The sequence below is a fragment of the Staurois parvus genome, unplaced genomic scaffold, assembly GCF_062004578.1.
Source record: "Staurois parvus isolate SC_StPar_1 unplaced genomic scaffold, SC_StPar_1.0 ptg000090l, whole genome shotgun sequence".
Taxonomy (NCBI): domain Eukaryota; kingdom Metazoa; phylum Chordata; class Amphibia; order Anura; family Ranidae; genus Staurois; species Staurois parvus.
The window spans coordinates 2,847,193-2,863,397 of record NW_028317886.1 but is presented as its reverse complement, the minus strand read 5'-3'; positions in this window follow the sequence as shown (position 1 = coordinate 2,863,397).

The window sequence follows — 16,205 nt, the reverse complement described above, 5'->3', positions numbered from 1 at the left end:
TGGTAGATGAATTGGCTCCTGTCTAAATTGGCCCTAGTATATGTATGTATGAATGTGAGTTAGGGACTTTAGATTGTATGCCCCTTGAGGGTTAGGGACTGATATGAATGTACAATATATATATGCAAAGCGCTGCGTAAATTGATGGCGCTAAATAAGTACCTGAAATAAATAAATAAAATGTAACTATGGGATCTGATCACTCACAAGTCTAACATTAACCTTCCTTTATTTTTGTATTAAAATAATAAATGTGTTATACTTACCTGCTGTGTACAACGGAGCAGTCCCGATCCTCCTCTTGTTGGGTCACCCGGTGAAGCACCAAGCCCAACCTTTTCAGCAGGTGGCCCCATGAAAATCCACTTTCCATTGGGGCACCTGTGCAGACTCTCTCCCAATATAATAAGCACAGGGTGGGTAAGCGAGCGCTAGAAGTCGCTACAGCCACTGAAACACCAAAAGGTTCCAAATAACCTCCAAAATAGCAATATAAACAATGGGTGCTGTGCTTAAATAGAAAATTACCACACATAATGCATAGAATATGAACATATGCAAAGTGACTGATAATAAAGTGCTGATAAATAAATAAATAAATGACGTGACTTAATGTGTCAAATAGTACTTGTCACTGCACGTGACCCATAATGGTGCATACAGTAAAGTGCAAAACCTGTAATCCACACATATAATCATTATCCGTGTCACTGCTCCGTGACTACACATGCATATAAAGTGATATACTGTATGTAAGCATATAGTCCACAATATCCCAGTGGGTTAGGTGCATGGAAGATCACAAGGATTCCCAAAATTGGTAGTTTAATCCAGCAGGTGATGGTGTATCCAAACTGATAAAAGACTGCGCACTCACCGGATGCGCAATCAATATGCGCATTTAAGAGATAACACTCTCAATGTTAGCTGGAAATCCCTCTGGAATATGGTGTGGTCTGCTGTCACTCACTGCTCACTCAGCTGTCAGCCATGGCTCTAACCTCGTTTCACGTGGCTCAGATAATGTGGATTCTCAAGCTGATATAGCTTTGAGAATCAAAAACAGGCTTAGAGGTGGATTGTAGTTTCCTCAGATGTTTTCTCCCTTTAACAATTTCTTACTGAATCTCATGGATTCAAATGCCTCCCAAACAACCGATGATGATCCCTCCTTAACTTCCTCCAAGCTCTCACTCATAGATGGATGGATGGATGAGGGTGATTCGATGAAATTATGACCAGCTTATATAGACATAAAAGCCTCCCAAGCTGCCGCTAATGATTCCTCCTTGATTTCCCCAAAACTCTCTCTCATGGATGGATGGATGAAAATGCATCAGCTCATCCCCCACAGTTATTATCTTTTGTATCACTTTACCCTCCCTTTTAGATTGTAAGCTCTAACGAGCAGTGGCTGTGATTCCTCCTGTTGAACACTATAACGTATGGCTTTGTCCATTTTTTTGATCACCCTTTTGTATGGTGATTTTTCAACAATAAAAGTCTTTTATGTGCAGCAATCCAATTTGCTTTTTTCTATCTATCTATCTATCTATTGTGACAGTGTGGCGATCTGTCACCCTGGATTCTCAACAAGGCAGGTTGAGGGGCTCCAGGGTAAAGGTTTGATATGGAGAAAAGTGGCTTTTCACGTTCCTCCTTTGTTTGTAAGGTCCATTTTGGGAGCTGGAGCCTGGAGATTTCGAAGCGATTTGGGAGGGATGAAATCTCCAATCCTGGGACCAGGTTTTGGAAATGGCCAGGAGACTGATTGCTCAGGTGTGTGCGGGCCTTTTCAGAGAGTCAGGATCAGGGTTCTGGGCTCCACCCCGGCAGATAGGAGTCAGGAGGGCTCCATCTGGAAGACAGGAGTCAGGTGGCCTCCACCTAAGAGAGGTGGAAGCCAAAAGCAGCAAGGGGCTGCTAGAGGCCAGCGGTGTGCTAGAGCCATAATTCTTGAAGAAGTCTGCAGGAGACAGACATCAAGCTGAGTATAAGCCAGGAGGCTGAATCGTTGTTTTGTGTGATGGTGGATACCCCTGCGTGGGAACCTCTTATGTTATTGAACTGTCATTTAAATAAAAGTGGGCTAAAAAGGCCCTGAAAAAGAAAGCGAGTAGCTGTGTGCGTTTAAAAGCTCTACCACTTTGAAGCGAGTGCCCACACTATCTATCTATCTATCTATCTATCTATCTATCTATCTATCTATCTATCTATCGTATATTTATTACACATTTTGGTCATTCTTTGTGTTTTACCACTGGAGGAGGTTTCAGTCCAAGGGGTTGGTGTGCTGTGATTATTCAGGGTGTTCACAAATTAGATCCTTTTTTTAAATTAAAATAAATAATATAGATAACTTTTTTTTACTGCTGTAAGGCTACTAGTGTATAGTGCGCCCATTGCACTTTGAAGAAAAAGGGGAGGATCAGGCAGAAAGACGAAAAACTGCAGTGAGAGCCAAAGAGAGAGATCAGATGTCAGCCTGACGCAGATTCCTAAGCAAACTGTGTCCCTCCTCAGTCCATTGCTTAACTTAAGCCCTGTTCACACAAAGAGAATATTGGATGAATGATCGTCTGTTTTTTTTTGCATGCTAGTCTCAATATCAATAATGAAAAGGTTACCAACGTTACGAAAATTCTCATAGGACAGAATAAAAATAGATGTCATTATTATAACTGTGCTGATTAAATGTAAATTTTACGATCTGGTATTGTATGAGAAAATTTTTTGTTAACGATCAGATTATTGTACGATTGCTTCAATTGCTTCCGCTCATATAATGTTTGTCCCTCTTCCCCAGCTGCTCCTCAACCAATAGTAAGTGGGTGGGGCAGTCCTTCAGAAGGACTTATATGAGCAATGGCTGCTGGAAGAGGCAGACATTGGAGTAGGCACCTGTCAATCAACCTGCTGGAGCTGTCTCTCCAGTTATGTAGGGCATCTACCAGAGAATAGAAGAAAGTGAATGGGGAACCAGGGGAGTTGGTTGAGCATGAGCACTGAGCAATCTAGGAGCCAGCAAATTGGCTGCCATTTCATTGCCACAGACAGGGAGATCTATGAGAAAGACGCAATCAACCAGGTATTCACTAATACAGAAACACTTTGTGCTTGTAAGTTTCTACACATAGGTTTAGTATATACTTTTAAAGAGATAAACATAAATATATATTTGGGTTTAATGAAACTTTAAGGCAAGGATAGCCAAGCACTGAAACAATGGAAACACAATGAAAAGAAAGGAATAATCCATAAAATGGACTTGGAACAAAAGTGTCATATTTTGCCTTACTAACAAAATGTTTAAATTGGTATTTTTAAGTCATTACCATAATAAAAAAATAAAACAATATGTACAAAACTATTAACCATTACCTTAATTATGTATGATATACTACAATACTGTATTTGTACATGAATACTTAATATTTCAAAGTTAGTGTAGAAAATGGCTAGGGAAAGTAGCTAGCCAACTTAATAATTTTTAATCCAAGAATCCCTATTATTTAATGCATATTTAGCCAGATATGGATATGGATGTGATGAGGATTAAACACTTCACAACTGGACGAATTCTGACATTTTTCACATACATGTAAAAGCCTACTTTTTTGCTAGAAAATTAATTAGAATCTCCAAACATTACATATTTTTTTAAGCAAAGGCCATGGAGAGTGAAATGGTTGGTGTTGCAATTCTTTATGTCAGACAATATTTCTGCAGCAAATTTTAGGAAAAAATAAATTTTAATGAATTTTAGTGCACAAAAACACAATTTCAAATTTTTTGTTAAAATGTAAAATATGATGTTACACTGAGTAAATAAATACCTAATATATCACTCTTTAAAGCTGCATACACTCATGGAACGGCGACAAACTATGGTACCTAAAAATCTCCATAGTTGGAGCTTTAAAAGTCTTTATAGGTTACCAATTTAGTGTTACACAGGAGGTCTGGCACTGGAATTATTGCTCTCACTCTAACGTTCGTAGTAATACCTCACCTGTGTGGTGCAATCACCATTTACATATGTGTGCAGGACCTATATATGACTTTACATCTTTTAATTTTCATTATTTAATTTTTTTTTTTTTACATTGTACCCTTACATTTTTTCTATTCAACTTTATTGCTTTCAGAAGGCATGCACAAAATCCCTGATATGTGACATCCCTGAGATGTGATGACACCTGCCATGACAGGTCCTCTCTGGAGAGATCTGGGGTCTATTAGACCATCAGGTGAAAACAGAGGGAAAAAAGTAAAAAACATAACTCTAATGCAGCCACCACATCTAAGGATTGGTAAGCTACAATGTATAACATTTTTGGGGGTTTAATACAGCTTTAATTTATAATATGTCTTTAAAAGTTAGAATTTTTAAGGGGTTTTTATTTTAACTGCAATATGTTCAAGCAACAGAACATCTGCTGATCTCAATTTATTAGTAGCCACTTTTAATAAATCTGAGATATGCAGTGAGTTCTGGTTGTGCCTCCAGTTTTCTCCTTTTATTCCACCTTTACCATAGTACAACCATCCAGTTCCATCCTTTTTGTTTTCTTACATAATGCACTTCCTTATTTTCAGTAGTGAAGGAAATATAATGCTGAGAACCGGACCTGGCTGCTGCCTCCTCAAAGGTTTTCCTATAAGTGGAAAAGGGAAAGTCAGCACTGCCAATATTTTGAGGATATAGCTTATCCTACAATAGCTGGCAATGCTGAGCTAGGCTTTTTTGTTGCCATACTAAGATGAAAGAAATCTATTTCCTGAAGTATTGTGTTAATATTTTGTTGGCAACTCTTTAGTGACTCATAAATCAGAGCAATTTCATTTTTTATTAAGAAAATGGTCTTCAAAAGAACCCTCATATTATATAAATGGAATTTTACAATAGAAAGTTGATGTAAACTATGTGTGTAGTTTCTGTTCTATTCATTTTACTGGACATTGCTAAATAATTAAGCTGTAAAGCTATCAGCAATCACTTTGTAAATGAAATGGATGTCTTACTGAAATAAAAAATGTATCTGTGCTATCATTTTATTGTGCCTACCAAAAACCTAGTCCTGGGTGTTATTTGTATTTCTGTATGTACACATACTGTACATTGGATATTCTATAAAATATAACCTTCTTTACGGTGTGTAGTTATGCCAATATTTATGGAAGGCAATATTATTATTGGCAATATTACTGTATCTATGGTATTATGGACTGCGGGATGATTGAAGTTGTCCATAAACAAATTAATAAATTACTGTATCAAGTAATTGTGTTTATACTGCATATAAACTTTACCTGAAGCATCATATAGTAATTCCATAATTATATCCATGATGGACTGATGTGAACAAAGAGAAAACAGAGCTGGAAGGAGAAAGATGGCAACCAAACTCTAAAAGAAGAAACCGCAATCGAGATATAAGGAGTGGAAGAAGATAATACTTGGAAGAGTCTCTTATAGATAAGAACTAATTAATAGGTGGATTAGTAAGAGTTAAGTTGAGAGCTGATTCTAGGATGTGTTTTTGTTTTCTTTCTTCTCTCTCTCTTCCTTGCCACCCTGCTTACCTCCACCTGCTTTCCTCCCTAGCCATGTGATGTATGGTGGGGGGGACGTGGGTGGTAGATGGGCGGGGGGGGAGAGAGATTTTTGATGGAGGTATGGAGTGTAAGGTATAATGAAGGCAGGAAAGAAGGAGGCATTTTGTTCCTGAACCTATACCCCTTAAAGAGTGGGATGGGGTGGGGGGAGACGTGCATGGACAGAGTCTCACCCCAAACTGAGGGATCAAAGGTGGGACCTGAACCACACCAGCTTCAAGGGCTTGGAATAGGCCACGGGTTTTTAAGGGGAAGGGGATGAAGGGGGGAGGTGTATGGGGGTTGTGGGGAGGGCATAGAAGGTGGGGGGTTTGGGGATGGGAAGGTAGAGAAGAACGGACCACCTTGGAGTCCTCTGGTTTTTCAAGTTAATTATATTAAGATCTCTCTCTATGAGGATTTAATGGAAGGAGAAAAGATGGGAAAAGAGAAAAAAATAAGAGCTGGTGGATAGGAATGTAGTTAATTTTGGGACCTATAATGTTAAAGGATTTAATACTCTGGTAAAAAGACATAAGATTATGAGGGAAATATATCAATGCTCAATAGATGTAGTATTTCTACACGAAAACACATTTATCTCAGTATTCAAGAATTATGTTACAAATCAAGAAATTATCCGGTTTGGTGTTATGCTGATTCCCTAATAATTTGGGCAAAAGGGGTAGCCATAAGGCTGGAAAAGAATGTAAGATTTACTATAGAAGATAGGTGTGTGGACCCAGAAGGTCATTTTTTGTTCTAGAGGGGGAAATTGTATGAAATAGAATGTATACTTGTAAATATTTACTGCCCAAATAAGAACCCAATGGATTATTTAGAGGATACCTTAAGGGAACTAATGGATTTCAAGAGAGGGAAACTGACTGTGGCAGGGGATTTTAATTTTTGCCTGAATCGCCAATTTGATACTTCATTGCATGTAAGGAGGGATAGAGGTAAATGTCTAAGATCTATTAAAAAGAAATTGCACTAATGTCAACTGGTAGACGCGTGGAGGATTAAACATCTAGGCATAAGAAACTATACATTTTATTCCCCTGTACATGTGACATATTCTAGACTGTAGTATATAATGATAGAACATAGATTATTGGAGTCATTGACTAAATCCAATACATGGATGAAGTTACATCACTATCGGATCATGCACCTGTCACAATAAGGTTGAGGACCAGGAGACAGAAGCCAGAATAAAAAAAGAAATAGAACAATATATTTTGTCAAATGAAACAGAGTGAGTCTCAGTGGCCACAGTATGGGAAGCACATAAGGGGTATTTTGATTGCCATAGGGGCGGAAAAAAAGATTGGAAAGGATAAAAATATGTATGTTTTAGAACAATCACATAAAAAGAGAACAGAAATTTAAGTACAACATAAGATAATCTTAGAGAGAAGAACTAAGTAACTTAATGGAACAGGAAACAAATAGGGTCTTTAATATGCTGTTCAGAGAAAGATATCAATGGGAAACATACCAGGAAAATATTTAGCAAGGATGGTCAAAAAAAGGAATTCAGTAAATTTTATAGAGAAAATTAGAAATAAAACTGGAGAAATAGGTAATCCAACTAAAATAATTGCTAGTGTATTTCAAAAATATTATAGTTCCTTATACACAGTTAAATCCAAGAACCAAAAAGAACTGGAAGAAGATAGGAGAATAAAAACCCAGATATATTTAAAAGCGGTTGGACTACCTAGAATAGAAGAAGAAAGATTGGCAATATTAGAAAGACCAATCTCACAAGAAGAAATACAAGTTGCACTAAGGAGTACAGCAGCAGGGAAGAGCCCAGGGCCAGAGGGATATACGGTGAGATACTATAGGAAATTTAGAGAACAACTAGTGCCGAAAAGGTGAATGTATAAAAATGCATTAGGAAAAGAAGTGCAAATAAGGAAGGTGTCATTGCTGGCACATATTACAATAATACCTAAAGAAGGCAAAGATTTGTCTCAATGTGCCAGCTACGGACCAATTTCATTACTAAACATAGACACGAAATTATATGCAAAAGTTATCACCAGTAGGATGAAGGACATTATGCCAGAGTGGATACATCTAGATCAGGTGGGGTTTATACCAGGAAGAGAAGGTAGAGACAATGGCCTGAGATCACTACACCTTCTACAAAAGAGCAAGAAGGAGAAGTCCCCAGTGCTATTCTTGTTGATAGATGCTGAAAAGTGTTCGACAGGGTAGATTGGGGATTTATGATAAGTACCTTAGAGGTGCTAGGATTGGGACCAAAAATGGTCCAGTGGATAAAATCTCTATATAGTCATCCTACAGCAGTGGTAAATATCAATGGTTTATTCTCTCAACCTTTTGAAATGTACAATGGAACTAGGCAGGGATGCCAATTTTCACCTCTTTTGTTTGTTTTATCCTTGGAACCCTTATTAGCAACTATATGGAAAAGTGTAGACATAAAAGGAATTCGGATAGGAGAAGCGGAACATAAAGTAGCAGCGTATGCAGATGATATGTTATTCTATATTAAAAACCCCAGAGTAACTTTGCCAAACCTAATGTGAACATTAAAGTATTACGTAAATCTATCAAACTTTAAAATGAATCTTTCAAAATCTGAGCTTTTAGATATTAATATACCGAAAGTAGAAAGACAGGCATTACAAGAAAAAAATGATTTTAGGAGGAAGGATAAAGAACTTAGGAGTAAAGTTAACCACGTCACTTAAGAGTATATACCAAGGGAACTATATACCATTATTAACCACTTGCCTACAGGGCACTTACACCCCCCTCCTGCCCAGGCCAATTTCCAGCTTTCAGCACTGTCACACTTTGAATGACAATTGCGCGGTCATACAACACTGTACCAATATGAAATTTTTATCTTTTTTTAGACAGATAGAGATTTCTTTTGGTGGTATTTAATCACCTCTGGGAGTTTTATTTTTTCTTAAACAAACCAAAAACCACTGAAAATTTTGAAAAAAAAAGTTTTTTCTTAGTTTTTGTTATACAATTTTGTAAAGAAGTGATTTTTCTCCTTCACTGATTTGCGCTAATGAGGCTGCAGTGATGGGCACTGATAGGCTGCACTGATGGACACTGATAGGTGGCACTGATGAGGAGGCACTGGTAGGTTGCACTGATGAGCATTGACAGGCATCATTGATGGGCACTGAAAGGCAGCACTGATACATGACACTGATAAATGGCACTGATAGGTGGCACTGATAGGCAGCACTGACTGACACTAATAGGCGGCACTGACTGGCACTGCTAAGCAGCACTGACTGGCACTGATAGGCGGCACTGACTGGCACTGATAGGCGACACTGACTGGCACTTATAGGTGGCACTGATTGGCAGCACTGATAGGTGACACTGATTGGCATTAATAGGTGTCAGACTGGCACTGATGGGTGACATTGAATGGCAGTTCAGATGGGCACTGATATGTGGCATTGATGTGTACTGGTAGGCACTGATATGTGGCATTGATGTGGCACTGATGGGCACTGGCATGTGGCACTGATGGGCACTGGCATGTGGCACTGATGGACACTGACAGGTGGCACTTCTGGGGCACCTATCAATCTAAACCTTGCTAATCTATAAGCCTTAGAAGGGATTTGTGAGTTATCAACCTAGGAAGAGCACCCAAGCAATATGGGATGCTGACAAAACTTTTGATGTCCAAGCACCTGGAAGTGCCTGCTATGTGCTGGCAATGATCACAAAGGTAAGTACATGAAACCTCATGTTTGTTCTAAATATGAGTCAGCCACAGTGTTCCAGTTAGTTTGATGTAGGGTTGAAACTTCATGTTTTACCTGCTTCCAAAACAGTTTATAGTTTTCTGTATGCTTCTCTTACACACAATAGTTGAGTGTTGAAATCTAATATTGTCAACAATAGATAGACAATTATGAAAATATGCAGTCAGAAAGTCAGGGAAAGTTTGACCTTAACAATTAAAAGCAATTGAGACTTTGAATTCAGGGTGTTCCTAAAAAAAAACAGAACATTTTGCAAGAATAACATTGCTGTGTATTACTGTACCAATGTTCAATTTTTTTATTTGCTGATTTACTTTTTTGGGTTAGGTGATATACAGTATTTATTTTAAGTAGCATAGGGATAACATCAGACAGTCTTTTTATCAGATGTGCAGGACAACTGCTGGTAAGGCACTGAGGTTACATCAAGTTCAGATATGAGGGGAGTCAGGTCACAAGCCAGGGTCAGTAACAGGTGAAAAGCAAAGCACCGGATTGTAGGCAGGATCAAAGTCAGGATTCAAGGAACAAGCAGAAGTTAGAAATGTGCAGTTAGTGTAGTACCAGGTCGATTAGCAAAATTTTGGAACAAAAGCAAGTCAGGGTTAGCAACAAGGGTCAAACACAATGTCAAACACAAAATGAAAGACCATTCCCCTTGCTTCAGTGCTCAAAATATGTTGTAGCTATTGTCTCTCAGATAATACACTGTAATGTTTATTTTAATATCAAACCTGTCTTGTCTTTCCCTCTTATATTGAGGCTTAACCAAGCTGCTTGTCCAGCCACTGTGCAATACTTGTGGCTATTGCCTCTCAAACCAAGGCAGACTTACTCAACCCTAGCTATGGGCCTGTTGGTTTATACTGTGCGGAATATGTTATTTTTAACATATACAGAATAATGTGAGAGGAGGAAGTTGGAAAGTCTAAGGCAGTGTCAAACTCAATTTCATGGCGGGCCACATCAGCAATATGGTTGCCCTGAAAGGGCCAGTTGTACCTGTAAGACTAGATGTACCTGTAAGACTAGATGTTCTGAACACCCCACCCTCCCCTACATCACAATACACCCCCGTTACCTGCCATTGCTGGGACTAAGTTGGAGGAGTTGCTGGGAAGCAGAAGGTGCAGGGTCTGGAGGAGGACCAGAGAACTTGAATCTGCTGAACGCAAACAAGAGGCTTTAGAGATGAGAGGGTGCTATGGCTGTACATAGAAGTGCAGGGTCTGTAGTTGTAGCTCTGTCCTCCTCTCTGCTGCCAACTGCTGAGACCAGGGGTGGGGGTTGCAGAGATGAGCCTCTCTAGGGTGCATGGAGAAGTGCAGGATTTGGTGGAGGAATTCTGTCCTTCTCCCTTCTGCCAACTACTGAGACAAGGTGGAGACGAGAAGGGTGCCACAGCTGCAGGGGAGGTCTGAGGGCCACATGAAATGGTCTGGAGGGCCGGACACATGTGGTCTACAGCATACCATAGGTGACGTGATTTTCTTTCCTGCAAGCACTGGTTTAAGGAAAGAAAATTGCTTGATTCTCCTATCATCACAGTCAGTGTTGATGGGGGAATCTCTCCAGCACTGCTATTGTGTTCTGCTGGAGGGGAGCTCTCCCTGCTGGCAGAACACAATGATTACTGCTAGCGGACATAGCAACCGGCAGTAATCGTATGAAAAGAATCCATACATAGGTTAATGATAAAGGGGCTATTTAAATAATTTGTAGGAAAGAGCTTGCTACAGTGACCTCATTTAATGTAAATGTAGATGAAGTATAACTGACTCAGCGACATGTGATCCCCAGATGTTGATTGTTGGAATAGTTCACTCTAAGAGAACTTAAGATAACTAGGAGTCTGTCTTATGTGTATAGTAGTAAATATTATTAATAGTACTAATGGAATTGCAAAATCATATTTTATTAACTGACTTTACAGGCTGCCTTGACAAAAGATTATCAGAGTAACCTTTGTTACTGATTTCCCTTTTCATTGTATCCTCAGGGATTTAGCTTCCTTTTCTGTTTTAAAAAAAATGCCTGTCAAATAAATTATAATAATTAAGGATCACAATGGTGATAAAACACGGGAGCTTTAATATATGAACTTGCTTTAACTGTAATGTTATGCATATAAAAGGCCAGCAAAGCTGTAACATACACATGCCTTTTTGTATTTGATAATAGCTATGATAGATAAATAAAAACTGCAAAAGTTGATGAATGATATGAATGAGAGACACCATACCATTTAGATTGATATTTTCCATTTACAATTTAATTAACATTTTTGATCTGTCAGTCTGTAACCTACTGTATTCTTAGACCAAATGAAGAGCTGGATTTACCATTAGGCACAGTGGACCTCTGCCAATAGGTAGTAAAAGCAATGAGGTGCATTTTCCTTATATAGTTATCTGCTACATATCTTTTACCATCCCCTGTACACTGTAGTCAATGTAGTGCCCATTTATATCTATGGTTATTGGATAGGTTCTCCCTGCATTGGTGGTCATTGAAGAAGTCGCTCATTACATTAAAGGTTAGTGGGAAGTATGTTTCCTTATATAGATGGTCAGTAAATACATATATCCTTTAATTGGTGGTCAGTGAAGAATCTCTACACTTTACACTGGCAATCATTCAAGAATTGTCCCCTTATACTGGCAGACATTGAAGAATAATTCCTTTATGTTGGAATTCATTGTAGTGCTCATGGTTGGTGGTGGATGCTGGGGAAGTGTTCCCTTACACTGGCAGTCAGAAGGAGCTTAAGAAATAAATTATAGGTGTCAGCGATGTCTTGATCTGATGCCATTTGCAAGTGATAGGATAGGCTCCATGACCTATTCTATTCTATTCTCAAAGACCTCAGCGGCAGAACTACTATAGGCAAACACTGTCGAAGGGAGATCACTCTACCCAACAGTGACTGTATTACTGTTGGATCTTGCTTGCCTACCATACAGTAGATCTAGAGCATCTTCCCCAGGTGTCGGGGTCTAGCAACACCCATGATCAACAATGATTGTTTGGATTGTTCATTTATAACCTCCCAAGCACACTCTACTAAAGCTAATCAACAGTAACTGGTAAAAGTAATTAACACTACATGATTAGAGAAATGTAAACATGCCAAAGCATGGGACACCTTGAGCTGATCACTAAAAAGAATGTTGATGGTTGAATTTTGATGCTGATTATGTTATGTCCCAAGACTGCAGGTTCAAAATTTTATACCTACAGTATTTTTCAGTGAAGAGTTCCACAACTACATTTACTTTTCCCAGTAATTATGATTAGTTGTGCCTGCTATTGGTTTATTAATAAATCTCACATTACGGGGAATGAAGCATGAGAAATGAGGCATGGGGTTTTCTCCCATGAGAATATTTGTCTTTGTTGCTCGGAGAGATAAATGGCAATTAGTGTTTTACCTAGTACCCTAGCAGTGCCCACCAATTATGGAAATAAACATTTTGGGTGGAGTTTAACTTGTCACATATGGTACTTTCAGCAGAAGTTCTGTGATGGTATTTTTATGCATTTTTATCCATTGCATAGGAATTGAGTTAAAAACAAACACATCCAATAAGATAAAACGAGCGCTGGATAAACATAAAAGTGGAGTTGCTAGCATGAAAGGTAAGAACCTCAAAACCCTCGATAATAAATAAAACACATGCAGCGCTAAGAGTATGTTAAAAAACGTAAAATCATAAAATGCATGAATCAAACATAACTAGATACAAAAGATAATATAAAAGTGACCAAATATGATATCCATATGAATTATAGTGACATAATTAGATAATATAAAAAAATGACCAACTATGATATCCATGTAAATTATAGTGATATAAATAAATACACGCACAGAGGCATATGGTGGAGTATAGATACACTCACTGAGGTGTATGGTGGAGTATAGATGTGATAAACATCCCAAGTTGGCGTTTCAAGGTGCAGACCTGAAATATTAAAGCGGTTAGTCTCTAATTCGTGTAGATCCGTAATGGTGAAAATATAATAAGTGGCTGTAGATTGCACTCACCAGAGAGCGCAAATAAATGCGCATTTGAGTAATTGGGACCAACTCCTGGTCATCAGCATCAGGTTACTTAAAACATCAGGTCATCTGGTGGGCATCAGGGGGGCAAACAGCACACCATCAGGATTTATTCGGCACTGAGATTGGACTTAATCAGCCACCAGGGGGATCACATTAGTAATTATAGCCAGGTCATCATGGGTATCCTTATAGAAAAGACTCACCAGAAGTGAGCCAAAGCAAAAAGACTTCCCATAGTAACTTTTATTCAATCAAAGGATAACAATAGAAGATGAAATGAACTCACAATAAATCAATGATGTCCAAATAATAAAAAGCTGGCAGCCAGGTGTCCATAGGATAATGCACCATGTGTTGTATGTCAATGAGGCAGGCTTCCTGACATGTTTCGTGCTCAAGCACTTTCCATCTATACTCCACCATACGCCTCAGTGCGTGTATTTATACTCCACCATACACCTCAGTGCATGTATTTATTTATGTCACTATAATTTACATGGATATCATAGTTGGTCATTTTTTTATATTATCTATTTATGTCACTATAATTTATATGGATATCATATTTGGTCAATTATATATTATCTATTATATCTAGTTATGGTTGATTCATGCATTTTATGATTTTACATTTTTTAACATACTCTTAGCGCTGCATGTGTTTTATTTATTATTGGAATTGAGTTGCTTATCTGTCCTTCAGCGGCATATGGAGGACTTTAAGAGGATATCCTTTAGTTCTCTTTAAGGCCTTTATGTGTATATAATTGAATCCAGTTAAACTCCAAGGCTTCTTATCTTTTAGACAGATAGTTTTTTTTTCTTCCAAATGACTAACATTGAATTTGTCTAACAGGTGATAAGTCATTTGATGATAAGTAAACTAAATTATTTAATTGTATACATTTTATTTAAGGACAAATGAGAAATGACCTCAAAGCACAAATATGAAGGCATTTTATCATTTAATTACTTTATAACGGTCATTATAGTCATCTTTTTTGTTCAGACAAAGCACATCTTGCTTCTTTGTTGGAACTGATTAAATAAGAAATGAAAAACCACTATGAACTCTGGATGCCAATTTTCCCTCCATATGTTATGGAGGTAGCTACAGGTTTTTGATCATAGAGAGCATATAATTCAAACTCCACATACCATGAATTAAGGTCAAATACAGTCTGAAGATTAAAATGTAATCATTTTTTTCCTTCCAGGCACTTTCAATTTTTTAATATTCGTCAGTTTTGGCCACATGCATTTTTTTTTACAAATTCTGAAGCTCATCTAGAATATCAAGAAGGATATAATATTATTAAGTTTTTAAGCCTAAACCAGATATTTCTTAAATTTTCACTTTGCAACACAATCATCTATATTAGAATTAAAATACTACAGATACAAAAAATAATCTAAAACAAATTTACTTCTGGTTGGAGTGTAAAAAGAGCTCTCATAGCAAAATTCTGCTGCTGCTGCATGTCAAAATCTTCTCCTAGCCTCATTCACGGTAAAGAAATATATAAACCTAATCTCATATACCGTACTTTAAGCTTTACGTTTAAATTGTCATTTCAAAAATAATTATTAATGGTTTTAAATCTGCAGCTTTTAATACAATAATATCTGGTGATCATCCCATGAAGACCCTTGTTTGGTCACTTCCTGTTATATCTCTCAGCTGTGCTTCTGTGTTGCCCCCCCATCACACATGCTTTGGATGGAAACTACAACTGCCTAATTTAACACACATTATGCAAACATGTTTCACTTTTGTCACCATTAGGAAGCTCTCCTGAAGATTGCATGCAGCCAGTGCCAGAGATGTTCTTTTATTTCCAGAAGCAATGAGCATTATATAAAGTGCTATCTTTAGATAACAACATCCGGATGGATAGCAAAATGTATGTTTATTTAATAAATGTAGAAATAAAAAGCATTAAAAGATATTGTAAATGTATAAAATAGATTCATTATATTAAATCACCACATTTTGGGTGGAGTTTAACTTGTCACATATAGTTACTTTCAGCAGAAGCTCTGCGGTGGTATTTTTATGCATTTTTATGCATTGCATAGGAATTGAGGGGCTTATCTGTCCTTCAGAGGCATATGGAGGACTTTAGGAGGATATCCTTTAGTTTTCTTTAAGGCCTTTATGTGTATTTAATTGAATTCCACCTCCAGGGGAAATTCTAACACTGGGTACAGATCTAATTTCTACCCATTGTCTGGGAGAGGGGGTTATGATAGTCACAGAGATGTCTCCTATCAATATGATCATAAAGCCAGACATTCCTATAACCATTACCCACAATTCAGAGGACCTCCTCTGAACTGTATTAATATACCACAACAAAATGTAAATCACTTTTACAATAAGAATTTTTTAGGATCAGGCCACAACAGAAAAATAAATTTGTATCCAGAAGAGGCCCAAGAAGAGGAAAGAGGGTCAATAGACCCCAAAAGAAGGCAAACATAACTAAAAATGGTATATTCAATTTGAGCAGGACAACTTTCACTCCTAATGAGACTAATTTACTGAACAAAGGTTTGAAATATGCCCCTCATGCTAATTTTAATACATTTCAGACATATATTGACATTCATAAATTCACAAAAAATGTTTCTTTGAAAAAGTATTTTCTACAAAACCCAATAGTTAGGAATTCTTTGGCCTTGAGCACAAATAAAAAAATTAGAACTTAAGGAACTCCTCTCTCTTTAATCCTCCAGCTGGTAACAATCCGCATATCACC